The sequence below is a fragment of the Triplophysa rosa genome, linkage group LG1, assembly GCF_024868665.1.
Source record: "Triplophysa rosa linkage group LG1, Trosa_1v2, whole genome shotgun sequence".
Lineage (NCBI taxonomy): Eukaryota > Metazoa > Chordata > Actinopteri > Cypriniformes > Nemacheilidae > Triplophysa > Triplophysa rosa.
Genome location: NC_079890.1, coordinates 30,886,034 through 30,899,857, shown reverse-complemented (window position 1 = coordinate 30,899,857; position 13,824 = coordinate 30,886,034).

The following is a 13,824-nucleotide window of genomic DNA, read 5'->3' as shown; positions in this document are numbered from 1 at the left end:
AGTTGTTTGGAAACAGTCATTCTTTTTTTTGTTTGTTTGTTTGTTTGGTGTCTCTATGAGGCAGAAGTCACACACATCACCTTTAAAACGGTTTTGGAATTTCATTGAGTCATATAGGCCATAGTGTATAGCTCTTTTTGTTTAAGAGTCTTTAGTCACTGTTTGACTCAAGTGTTTTTCTTGTTACAGCTATAAATCAATGTTGGGATAAATAAAGCGGTAATGAGTCATAGTGCATTCTTACATGGACAATGAATTTAGAAAAAGAGATACATCTGTTACATTCTTCTTACAGTATTCCATTGATTGTCAGCTTTCAAAAGTTGGTATGCAGTTTCGTATCACATATCTATACAAGAATAAAGGAGAAGAGGACCATTCAAATGAAATGTCTCTTTAAAAAATGATTAGCTTGAATGCCACTCCCAATGCCGGTCAGTTAAATAGGACGTTTAATATGGGCCCTAAGATTTGTTAATATTATTCAAAACAAAGTATTCATCATTTCTATAAATACCTGACTATTTCAGTTATGAAAATACTTCCTCTCTACTCTATATTTCACAATCATTTTTTTTCATTTTATTTACAATTTATGGCAAGGATTTGCAACCTTGGCCTCAAGAGCTACAGTACATACTAAATGTAAACTGGCGATACATCAAAAGATTTAGACATAGTAGAAAAAGAATCAATCACTATACGAATTGAGTGTACATTAATAAATATTTTTAGTTGAATGAATGATTTTTATTAATAAGCACAGCAGTGGTAGACAGGAAAAGATTTTGACCCCCATTAAACATTTTTGGGTTCTCATTCAATAGAAAAATTCAGCCTTGGACAACGATATGTTTTTATTGGTCGGTTGTGGAGTTACTGAGCATGATAAGCTTGTTTTGTTTGAACAAATGATCCTGTCACAATGCGCGGTCAAAAGTAAATATTCAAACCGCACAAATCCTGTTTGTGTAAAAGCTTGAGCAATGGAATCCGATGTATTATTTCAGTATAATGGAGATATGTGAGTCGACAAGCTATTTGAAAAGTGACCTGCATACGATGACCAGCAAAGTGCCTATAAATGTATGTGAATGTGTACAGGAACATACACACAACCACTGTCTTTGACTTCTTTTCATTAGTGTGTAATAGATGACAGTACAATATATGGCCTGGCAGGGACAGGGTACTCTGGGAAAAGAAGTGGAACTTTGGAACAAGTAATGGAACACAGAGCTGTCCACTGCTGGCTCGCTAGACCTTAGAAGAACCCCTCATATGGTGCTCGCATCTGAGGTTTTCCCTTGAGAAATTAACCTTCATAGTAACAGAAAAAAGCTGCATAGTGGTCAGGGAAAAACCTGAATTATGCTTGCGACTAGGTTTTTCCTGTAGATTTGTGTTATTAATGATGGAACTGAATTTTTAGGACTAAAGCCATTTGAAATAAAAGATTAAATATATTTGCAAAATTGTCGATAAGGCAGAAGCAACGTTTTTCCTGTCTCAGGGTCACATGAAACCGAAGAATCAGTGGTGGTTAAAAAAATGTAATTGATTCCGTTGTTTCAGATCATTTCATAACACATGAATTCTGTATATTTTCTATATACAGCTGCGGAAAAAATAAGAGACCATTTCAAAATTATTCTGTTTTTCTGAATGTCCATACAATAGATGTGATTGGGTGTCGGCGCTGTTCGGTTACCAACTTTCTTCAAAATATCTTATTTTGTGTTCTACAGAAGAAAGAAAGTCATAAACGTTTGAAATAACCAGAGGGTGAGCTAATGATGACAGAATTAAACATTTTTGGCGAACTATCACTTTAAAGATTTTTGTTTTTTAAATTGAATGATTTTAATTCACATTAGGAATCTGAAACCATGTTGAATGAACAGTTTTGTACTTTTTCTCTGAAGAGGGCAACATACAAGCTTTTCAGACCAGCTTCTTAGTGCAGGTTTCAAAGACTGACCATTCTCCTGTGCTCAGCCTTTGCGGTCCAAACTGGAAGTTTGTGTTTGCGAGGCTGGATGAATCCCAAACCCGAGGTCTATACAGCCTCTGGCAGCCTTCAGATTAAAACTGTAATTATAGTTCTGGGTTTGGACTGGTCTTTGTTTGAGAAAATGGAGGGAGGCTGCGGGGTAAGTGATGTCATCTCTGGTTTGGAGACATCTCGTTGGTTTACTGTGCGGCGTGGAGGAAGGACGGGACGAGAGAGAAAGAAGGATGAAGTGTGGCATCTGAAATAGATCTAAATTAAGATGAATTACAGGGAGTTTGTTATCAAAGTGGTTTACGTGTGAATGATCACATGGGTTATAATGTTATATAATGTATTACTCGCTGAGCTAAATGCTTGTAACATCACTGCAGTTTAGCCTTTACACATACATATTTCATTTACAATATAAAATAAACAGAGATGTCAAACGGGTTAACCTAATTCAAACAGAATGCTGCATACTTTCGTGTTCAGCACAGCTAGGCCAAACCATAACAAACTGTGCGAAGAAAACATTTTTTACAACCACTCGCAGGCACGTTTTATGAGATGTTCAAAAAAATCTGTGGGCACGCAGAGAATTTACACAGCAGTACCACTTTATTTGTTATCCTTTCTTTCAACAATATTTGGATGAATCGGGTCCGAATGGGAGTGCAGTTAAAATAACAGAGAATAAGTGTACTTGGGTAATCTTTTTAGTTGTTCAGGGGAGAGAGAGCTTTGCCCATGTAAACTTGTGGAGAATGGAGGAAGGAGAGATGCTTGGCTGAGAGATCTGGCACTGTAATGTGAGCTCTAGTTGCGGAATAGCACAGGAGAGCTTTTCCAATCTGTTTATCTGCTGTAATCCACTGGCATGATTCGCCAAGGAACGGGGATGAAGTCTGGCCTGGTGCAGAGGTGAGCCAAATGCTAAACAAAAGAGGAAGAGCCAAAAGGTGACAACACAATGCAGTTCTTATTACATCTTACTCTTTCTTTCTCCCTGTGAGTCTATAGAGAGTGACCACAAATTTAAAATAATGACCAAACAATAGAACTAAACTAGAAATACAAATTCATGGAATAAACGTGCAGCTTCTTACTTAAAGGTAGGCTACTGTTTGTAATTTTTTGGTGGGTCTATTGACAGAGATGCAACATAATATACAAACTATGTCTTCAGAGATGTATAAAGACCTTACATAATAAAGTGTTATGTTTTTATTGTCTTAGAATGAGCCATTTCTATCCACATATACACCGTGGGTCCCCTTACATGGAATTCGCCATGTAGTTTCTTAGTTGCCCTTAACGGACAAACTGCTCTACAGAGCGTGCTTCGCAAATACGCTATATCTCCTTCGGCAAATAAGCGACATCTTAGTTCTGTGTCAGCCACCGTAGGGCTTCGAAAGGAGGGGTGAAATTTAGCGACATCTAGCAGTGACCTTGCGAATTGCAACCAACGGCTCTGGTTGCAATTCGCAACGTCACTGCTAGATGTCGCTAAATTTCATACACTGGACCTTTAAATGGATAGTTCATCCAAAAATGAAAATTCTGTCAGCATTTGCTCACCCTCGTGTTGTTCGAAACCTGTCTTTGACTTTTCTATGAAACAAAAAGAAGATATTTTGAAAAATATCTTGGTGGTTTTGTGTCCATACAACGGAAGTCAACTAATGTTGTTTGATTACCAACCTTCTTAAAATATCTTATTTTTTTTGTTCTGCAGAAGAAATAAAGTCATACAGGTTTGGAATGACATGAGGGTGAGTAAATAATAAAAGACTTTTCATCATTTGCCTTTGTTGAGTTTTTGGGTGAACTATCCCTTTAATAGCATACTTATTCTGTGGTATTGTGTGGCTAGTACTGTATATTATTTTTGTGTATACACGAGTGACTCGTTACATTTGTCAGACATGTGAAGACGTATACTGTACAGAGCTTCCCATAATGCATTGTGCTCGACTTTCCATTTCCAGACTAATAATGTGTGATATCAGTCATGATTTCGTGTGAATGATTTGATTGAACTGCCAAAAGTCTAAACATCTTCACAAACGTTTTTATTTACAAGTGGATTACTGGACAACATTTGTTAATGCAAACACACTTCAATGAGCTCACATGTAAAAGCATTTTACATACTCCGTGTACAGTGTATAGCCTATGCTGCCCAGTATGGAGTAGTAATCTAGTATTCTATTTAGAACAAAGCCCATTATTCTTCTTTCTAATCACACATGTTTAACTCTAAACTTTAATTACAAAGATTGTTTTGTGTGTGCTTATCTGAGAGCACACTGTCTATTGGGACAGCAGAGGCTGAGTGTGTGTCTGTTTGTATATTAAGTGTGAGGTGACTGTTGGCTTGGTGCCCGGATGTCTCCTGGACCTCTTCCTGCAACACTGGCACCAGACTGACACCGATTCAGCTACCTGTGTGTGTGCGTTGTAGAAAAGCGAATAAAATAAAGCGAGGTAGATATTTTTAGTCGGTCCACTGAATGTAACAAGCATTCGGCTGGCACATAACATGCACGATGTGATGCAATCTAGGATGTTTTCAATCTCACAACTTGATTAGGCAAAGTTATTCTATTTCAGATTCTCCCCAGCTAGACAAAATGAGAGCCGATACAGAAAGTGAGCGCTAAGTGGATCCAGGGAGACAGAGAAAATGTAAAATAGAATCAAGATACTGGAAAACAAACAGGCTGCATCAAAACTTGGCGCGATACAACATGTCAACCTCACTCTTTCCATGTTATGGTTAAGAGACCCCCTCCTAATCCCCCTCCCCTCTCTCTATCTCTTTCTTCTTCATAAACTTCATAAAAGTGGAAAGATTTAGGAGATTTTTTTTCTTATGTTTTCGTTCAGGAAGAATACGAGAGCTCAATAAGGCTCAATGCACTGTGGACAGTTGAACTCCACATGCCGCTGGTTTTGGATAATGAGATCATTGTTTAGCGAGGAAGACATTATAACATGTCTATTGTCTTCATAAGTGCAGACACATGTGAGAGCTACTGTACTTCACGTATGAGCTAACCTCCACTTAAAAACAAAATTCAGCTGTAGATATGCAGAACAGCTTTAATGGAAGGGAATCTTTCGTTTTGGAAGGGAAAACTGGATACAGTCATGTTTCATGCTGTTTCTGTACAGAATGTGTAGCTTTTTCATTAAATCTGCACTGTATGTGCATTAGACAAAGAAACATTTGGTTTATTGGCAAATATGTTATCAAATATTTACGTTTAGGAGATACAGCGACAAATGTTGCAGGTTCAAAAGCTTAAATGTGCTGTGTGTAATTTTTGGGGGGATCTATTGACAGAAATGCAAAATAACATACATAACCATGTCTTCAGAGGTGTATAAAGACCTTAGATAATGAAGCGTTATATTTTTATTATGTTTTTAGAATGAGCTATTTTTATTTACATACACCGTGGCTCCCCGCTTGGAATTCGCCATGTTGTTTCTACAGTAGCCCTAAATGGACAAACTGCTCCACAGAGTGTGTTTGTTAAATTTGATCTCCTTCGGCAAATAAGCGAAAACGTGACGACATCTTAGTCCTGTGTCAGCCGCCGTGCTGTACTTCCAGTAAACCCAATAGAATAGTCTTTTTCTTATTACTGTTCCAGTGCATGTTTTAGTCCCTTTTCATGACCTTTCACAACAAGTATTATCATCCTTCCATACATTTATTTGCAAATTTAGTTCAAATAAAAGAAGTTCAAATAAAGATGTCACAGTTATGAGGATTCTCCCTCTGTCTCTCTTGCTCAGCTGATTCACCGGCTGTTGTTTGTGCTACCAGCTGTCTTTGACCTTTTGCCCTTTGACCTTCCAACCTGCTGTCTGTTCACGAACGCACAGGCAACAAAGTCCCTGACATCCCCCAAAAAGGGACGAAGGGAGATGTTTTTTCAAAACACACGTCAAATGTAAGCACATGAACGCATGAAGTGTACACGACAACTTTACAAGTTTATCTTGGTCTTTTGAGGATATGTGATGTAGGTTTGAGATAAAAAGTGTCGTAAGTAAAGAAACATCTGCCAAGAAAAATCATATAATGTTTGTTCTCCGAAACATGACTTTTTCATTACTGTCATCATGAGTTATTGTCATCATAAACAGTATATCAGAGGATAATGTCAGAACTCCTATTATAATTGCATTGATCAGTGAAGAGTAATCAAATCAAGACAAAAATCTACACAAACACCTCAGATTTGTGATGTGTGTTTATATAGAAAATGACCGTTTCTGAATGGAGGATGCAGACTTTGGCAAAAGTACCAGATTGGGGATGATTTGGCCATTTTGCTTGTTTTACCCATCCAGACGTGGTAACTGAGAAGATTAAGAGATTTAGAATGAGATTATACTCTGGCCCATCAACACACCCCATCACACAGACAAATAAGTGGTTTGTAAACAAGCCCACAACAAAGGCTTGCGCAAGTTAGACGTTTATGGTTGGGCGAAATTATCTTAAAGGGATAGTTCAGCCCAAAATAAAAATTCTGTCATTATTTATTCACACACATAAAACCTGTATATGACATTTCTCAAGATATTTAGAGAAATATCTTGATGGTTTTGCAGTGAAAGTCAAGAGGGCCGATGTAATTTGGGTTACCGATCATTTTCAAATGATCTTCTTTTGTGTTCTGCAGAAGAAAGAAAGTCATACAGATATGAAATGACTTGGGGGTGAGTAAATGATAAAATCATTTTCATTTTGGGGTGAACTATCACTTTAGGTAAAGGACTGATAAGCTGCTAAAACAGAATCTGTGGACCCCTCATTTTTTGCACCGATTTTTGGGAACATTCTGTGGAATTAATGATAAAATCTTTAAAAATGTGTATAGGCAAAAAATGATTAGAGGCAAATGTAACATTGACTGATGTAAGTGTGTGTGTGTTTAGATGAAGAACAGTCCTGTGGGGCATGTGTTGACAGTACTCAATAAATATCGATGTCCCGTGTGTCCTTGAAATTTCTGTACCCAAGTGACAAGCCATAAGCTTATTTAAGGACAGACTGACCTACATGGGTAGGTTATTAAAAAAATTGAGTGGAGTCCTAATTAACCTCAAATGTGGTTGAGATAGACACCCAAACAGTATAATAAATCATTCTGATTAAGAAAGAAAGGGAACAACAGATGATGTCATTAAAGCGGAGAGTTTCCACACACACACATTCAAACACACGCCTGTATACACACACACCCTTCCCTTGACATTGCTCCCCGCCCACACACTTGCCTTGCCACGCGAAGAAGGGCGCGTGTACAGGCTTTAAAGAGAGAGAGGAGGTGCCTAAAAATACAACAGCACGGCCTGCAACGCCAAGCTCAAATGCAAAGATGACTGGATGGTCTTTTGTAATGTATATTAACTTGTGCCGGTCATTCACCTGACAGGGCATTGTCCTCTACGACCCTCCGGTCTCCTCCCTCCAACCCTTCTTCCTTCGGGCAGGTTGGCTGTATTGTGTGTGGAGAGACACTCAGCGCTGGTCCGTTGTCTGTTGGGGCGGGGAGGGAGTGAAGGGAGGAACGGGGGTTGGGAGACAAGGGTTGAGACGCCGACCCTGGCGAGTGGGGGTGACCTAAGCAGATGGCGGGGCAGGCTGTCCACTCAGCCAGAATTAATAACGTGTGCCATGTCACATTGTCTGAGAAAAGGGTCCCCCACTCAGCACCACCTAAGGTCCTGTCTCTTGTTTTATCTCTCTCTTCCTTTTTAGTTTGGTGTGCATCGTTGAAATGACCAGACCTGTCCATTTGTATTGTAAAAAGCAATGCATTTAATTACACATTAAAAACTAATAAAAAAACATATAACATAAAACAAAATTTCTCTTTATGTCTCATGCTTACTGTCCAGTACTATCCACTTAATAGTTTTTGTGCAAAATATTATCTGTGTTTAGGTCTATCGCAGGACTTTTGGTCAAAGAAATTTACTTTCTGAAAACATCACAAAAATGTGTTTTTTTCCACTTCCTTCCACTTCAATGCGTTTTAGTACTGTTTGCTAATAATAAACATTGATGTTTAACTAACATCAAACAATGTTGTCTACAATATATAGGGCATATTTGCATAATATTTGCTTTTAATAACCCTTCAGATTTGATTAAACCATCAAAATAAAGAAAAATAAACTGGGTTAAGGTATTTATGAGACATATTCATTTTATTTTATTTTTCAAGACAAAATATTTGGAAAACTACAAAAAGGAAAACTACACAGCATTTTTATTTTAATAATAATAATAATAAAAATCCATTTTAAATATTTTGTTGATCCTGTCTTGTTGATCTTGGTCCTTGACTCAGAAAAGCTATCTGCGTGTGTTGTATGGAATTTTTAAAAGCCTTTTAAAATTATTTTCCAAAGTTGAAAATCACTTGGCCACTACGGTAGATTTCACTGAGAGAATGTCAGGTTGTGTGGTCAAATTTCCATCAAATGCAACCCAGTCTGTGAAAACCAGGCTAAAGTCTCAAAATTCCAAAATAAAAGTTAATTTCAACCATTGATATCTCTATGATTTCAATCTTTGACATGGCATTACTCATTCAGTATTAAAGATATCAAGGTTATATTTCACAGAATGTTTTTTTTTCATTATGTAAGATGATTTTATGTAGAAAACTGTAAATTACAAAAAACCCACATTAGCTTTTTACAGGCAGGGTCACAAAATTTCATAATATTCACAAGAAATAAATAGCTCACAAAGTGCACATGCCTTCAATGGAAAATCACAAATAACCAAAATACAAATGTTCCGCTCGCCGCTCATTTATCTGTTCCTCTTTTCTTTCTTTTCATACTTCGTTTTTCCTCTCCACCTTTCAGCGCGAGGGGATGTGTTGAACCCTCTGTAGATGTTTCCGGGGCCTCTTCTGAGATCAGCGGAGCTTCAGCCAGAAAGCTCATAGACGGGGTCAGTGATTGTAATCACCACAGCTCTTCCTGTCCAACTGCAGGGTCAGGGTCTTAACAGTATGTGCCGTGTGTGTGTGTGTAGACTCGTGGAAGAAAAACAGAGTGATACGGGGGCAGATGTGAACTCTAGTCATGCACAAGCGTGGATGACAAGCACATCTTAATAAAAGTATGTAATGTATGTCTGGCTAGAAATGAGAAGTCAGTTTTGTGTGTGTTTCAGGGAGAAAGATCTGGGTCAAGGTTTTGACAACTACTCTTGGCTGTCTCGTTCTCCGCCCCACATCCTACATGAGGAAATTCTGCTGCTGTCGACGATTTCATGCTGCATTTGCAAAGTCTCTTCTTCCCCAAAACAATGAAGGCTGACGGTAAACGTAGAGAAACACTGCCTGCCATAAATCTGTAACTGTAGCAGTACAATCCACAAACTTTTATGTGAACCAGTCAATAATAATTTTTAAGTACAAATGCATATAATTTTATGTGAAGAATGATGTAAAGTAACATAAGAATATGAGAAAGAGGAGATCAGGTGTAACAGCACCTGTCAACAACAAATCAAAATGATGCAGCGCTACGAACATCTTTCACTGTCACTTTCGTTTCATAATAAAATGAAGCAACACATCCAGTAATACAATATGAGAGGCTTGCAGATTTACTACATTTTTTATATTAAATTACAGATTACACAAAACTAACTGTGTTACAGAACAAGAGTTTTTTTTACCCACATATCATTTTGAGGGGGAAGTAGCTATAACTTCACAGAACTGCTAATGTATCTATCCATATACAAAAAGAGACAAAAGAAGGATAATTATTGAATGTCAATCAAATTTGCAAGATTCACCTGCTTTGTAACATGAAGCAGATGACCTGTGTAAGCCTGCTTATGACTGAAACTGATCAAACATGATAAATCTACGCTTGCATTGCACCAATATAAGTTTAATTCTGGCCAATCAGAAGTTTAGATGAGTCACCGCTTGCTTATAAAAACAGACTCATTTTGCAGTCAACTTCATTCATTGTGACGCAATATAAACTGCAGTCATTGACCTTTTCAGTTACAAGTTTTTCAGTTTTGTTTATTCCCAGTTCGAAAAGAATAGTTTTTATGCTAAAAGAAACTATGTGAAGATTTACTACTGCAATAGCAATATCACTCATAAACTCAAACTATTTGTCTAGGCAATAAGAATGAACTAAGAATGACATTTTTAACATGTTCTGTTTTGTTTTATGACTGAAAGTGATTAAACATGATAGATCTATGCTTGCATTGCACCAATACAAGTTTATAGCATGTACAAAGCAGAGAAATACTCAGAATCCTGTTCAGGCCTTACACAACACAGAAACTGCCTTTCGAAGATGGAAAAACTGGACAGTTTTACAATTCTTATCTACTGCAATTAATGCACACAAACACTTTTGAGTTTTATTGAGTACAATGTTGATTTAGAGCAAGACTAAAACATTGATGTTCCATATGCATCCCATGTGACAAACAAAATTACATTTACAGGATAATCCATGACTTTCTGTAATAAACAATTGCAATTAAGAATTTGGTTTGACTGTCAAAATGCAAGATGTTATCCAGGGTAAACATCAATTCACGAGTCACTGCTTGTTCCTGTTCAGTTCCTTCCCGATGCAGTTAGCTATCCAGTAGCAATTATAGGGAAAGCTCCTAGATTGCCAAATTTTGTTGGGAAACATGGATGTACTTGCTCAATGGCTTATCTGTTATACCTTATATCTAAACTTCATTTTAAATATTTTCACATAAACTTTCATTTTTTTAGGGCCATAAAAAGGTAGAAATAAAAACAAAGAGCAAACATAAAAAGGCAGATGAGAGCTGGGATTTCCTTGTCAGCATCATAGTGTATAATCCAGTGGCAAGTGATCTCCCTTTGCCTTTTCTTATTTACATTTTATACATTTGACCCAAAACGATATACATTGATATACTGTATATATCACTGAAAATATACATTTATTCAGCATGTGTGTTCCTTGGAATCAAACTCATGACCAACTGAGCCACAGGAACTATCAAACTTCAAAAAGATGTTTATGAATGAAGTCACCATCCCCATAATCACAGGACTGAGAAGGTCCTTTTTTCCAAAATGGAAAGTTTTACAAATCATTTAAAGTTAAGGACGAGAGTCGAGAGCAGACAAAATGAAACCACCATAGAAACGAAAAACCAGCCCAAGTACTTTATAGATAAATTCTTAAATGCTGTGACATTTTTAGGGTACACCATCTGTAGCACAACATTTCTTGTCTCTGTGTGTTTAAAATGTTTAAAAGTCTCAGTATTGGCTAACCATGCCCAGTTATAAAATAAGAACCAAATTTTGCTATACAGTAAAGAGGTGTATACCAAAAAAGTGTTGACAGTTTTCTCACTTGTGCAATCGTGCACTTCCTGACCCATTTTTGATCACATAATGTAACCTTCCTACTAGTTTGCATTTTGCTTTCTCTTTGAGTATCTAATGCATGATCTCTCAGCAGAGTCACTGGTTTGTGCATCAGCGCTAGGTGCCCTGGGCCAAATCTGTACTTAGATACGGCATTCCATGATTAGCTTTGGGAACTATTTTCCTAACACAGAGCAAGAGACTACAGTCTCCACAGTAATTGCTTTAAAATGTATTTGCTTCACATAATCCTCTGTAACTAAAAGTGGAAAACCATACCCAAGGCATTTGTCGCTAAGGGATTAAATACTTGTCAATTCATTTCTGAAACGTTTAGCATCCATGAAATAATCATTTCTGTTATTACAAATTTACATTTATGGATGAGCACTAGTCTGGGAAGGCGTTAAACAGCTTTAAACTCATAAATTAATTTCACTTGAGTCATGTTAAACTGTTTTGAAGCTGTTCTCGGACACACTACGATGAATTTTCCATTCGGCTCTCACATTAGAAAGACAGAAATAGTGATTTAGGTCATGGTTGTCTGCGAAGTTGACGCCTGGGTCTTTTGAAGATGACTGTGAAATGTCGAAATCTGTGGGATTTTTGTTCGCTGTGTGTGTGATGTACACTCATACAGCTGACTGCTTGGATCTCCAGGTCACTTCAGCACGGCAAAATGTCAGTGGTGTCTTGTGATAGCCGTTGGCATTCATTATCAGATACAGAAATATTATCTGATCTCAGGGTACCCATTACCTTTCAGACGATGATGGTTTTCATCATTTGCTTGTGTGTGCTTGGAGGGATTCGTTTCTAAGACAGCATTGCATTTCCATCTTGTATAAATAATTTAATGCCCACAAGAAATAATATAATGTAACTTTGGTGCACAAATGATATGCTTTTCCACATTAAGAATGTGACCTTCCACATTACTCACATTGGGACAGCTGAATTCATCTCTCCTATCAGGTTTCCCCCTCCTCAGTGCCTATTCGGATGACTGTTTTCACTCTGATGAGTGCGTACTAAGTGAATATTAAAAATCTTTAGGGGCAAGCCGTTATCCACACACTGCACAGGTCCATAGTCAAAATGAAAACGTGAGCATCTGGTTGAGGTCTCAAGTGGGACCTGGGTCTTTTGAGACCAGTCTTTCTCTTGGCCAAATACACAAGCAGTCATCAACATTGGATTTACGGGCGGCACACTTGTGGTTTAGGTTGTGATCGCTTGAATTGGCGGCACATGCTGTCTGCTTCATTGCACTCCAGAGATGAGGCTCTTTCATTGAAAATAATCATCTGAGACCTGCAAGACAGATGAGAGAACAATATTGGAGAGGGAGAAGGAGAATATGAAAAGGGAGACAGGGAAAAGTGAGAGTGAGAGTGAAGCCTCAAAAAGGGTGCACAAAAAAGAGATAGTATAAACCAACTCTCTGTCTCTGTTCCGCCCATTGTTTGTCCAGATATGAGACACTATACTGTCGCACTATGTAAACACTTAATGTTTTATTAGCACTAGGAATAATAGTTGTTACTTAGGTCAAGGTTTGACAAGTTCTCAAGCACTTTTCCAACAAACTCACAGGCATGCTGGACAACCTGTGGTGTGTAAAGGAAGAGAAAAGAATTATGGGGATTCCTAAAGGAAACATTAAATCATATTTGTGTGCATCCATAAAATATGTTATTAGGTTTATTACACGTTGGGGGTCGAAGTTTAAAACCAATAGTTAAACTTGGAAACACTCACTCCCTATCATAATTTTACACATCTTAAGGCTTTTGTTACAACTGTTGTGATTTTTTTGTGAGGCCCTCAAACACTTATGCAGTCATTTACTGGTTTAATCTGTAAAAGATTTAGGAAACTTTACAGTTTTTATAAAACTCTAAGAGTAACTGGAGGTTACTTTCTCAGATCGTAAAAAAGACGGCAAAAGGAATGGAAAAATGGCTTCGGTGCATGAGCACCGAGTCTTCCCCCTCCCGAATCCAGGCTGAAGGCACTGAGCCAGGTTGTGTGAAATCTTTTTTCATCCTCATTTATTTTACCTCGCTCCAATTTCTCAATTCTTGCTCTTTTCCTCTATTCATCTTTTATTCGTACATCACACTCTTCTCAGACACACTTATACATTACCAAAAACAATACAAACACTGACGATTAGGAGACTATTGAAGCCAATTGTGGGTCGGGACTCGGATGTGACATTTCAGGACCTAAATAATCGTATTTTTATTTAGTTTCTGATGTTGTGGATATAACTCGATATATAGAGCTGTTGAATCCTTTGTCCCGCCTGCTTGTTGGAGCAGGGGACCAGGCATCAACGATGCGGTGTACTTCGTTAATGCTTATTTTTGGCAG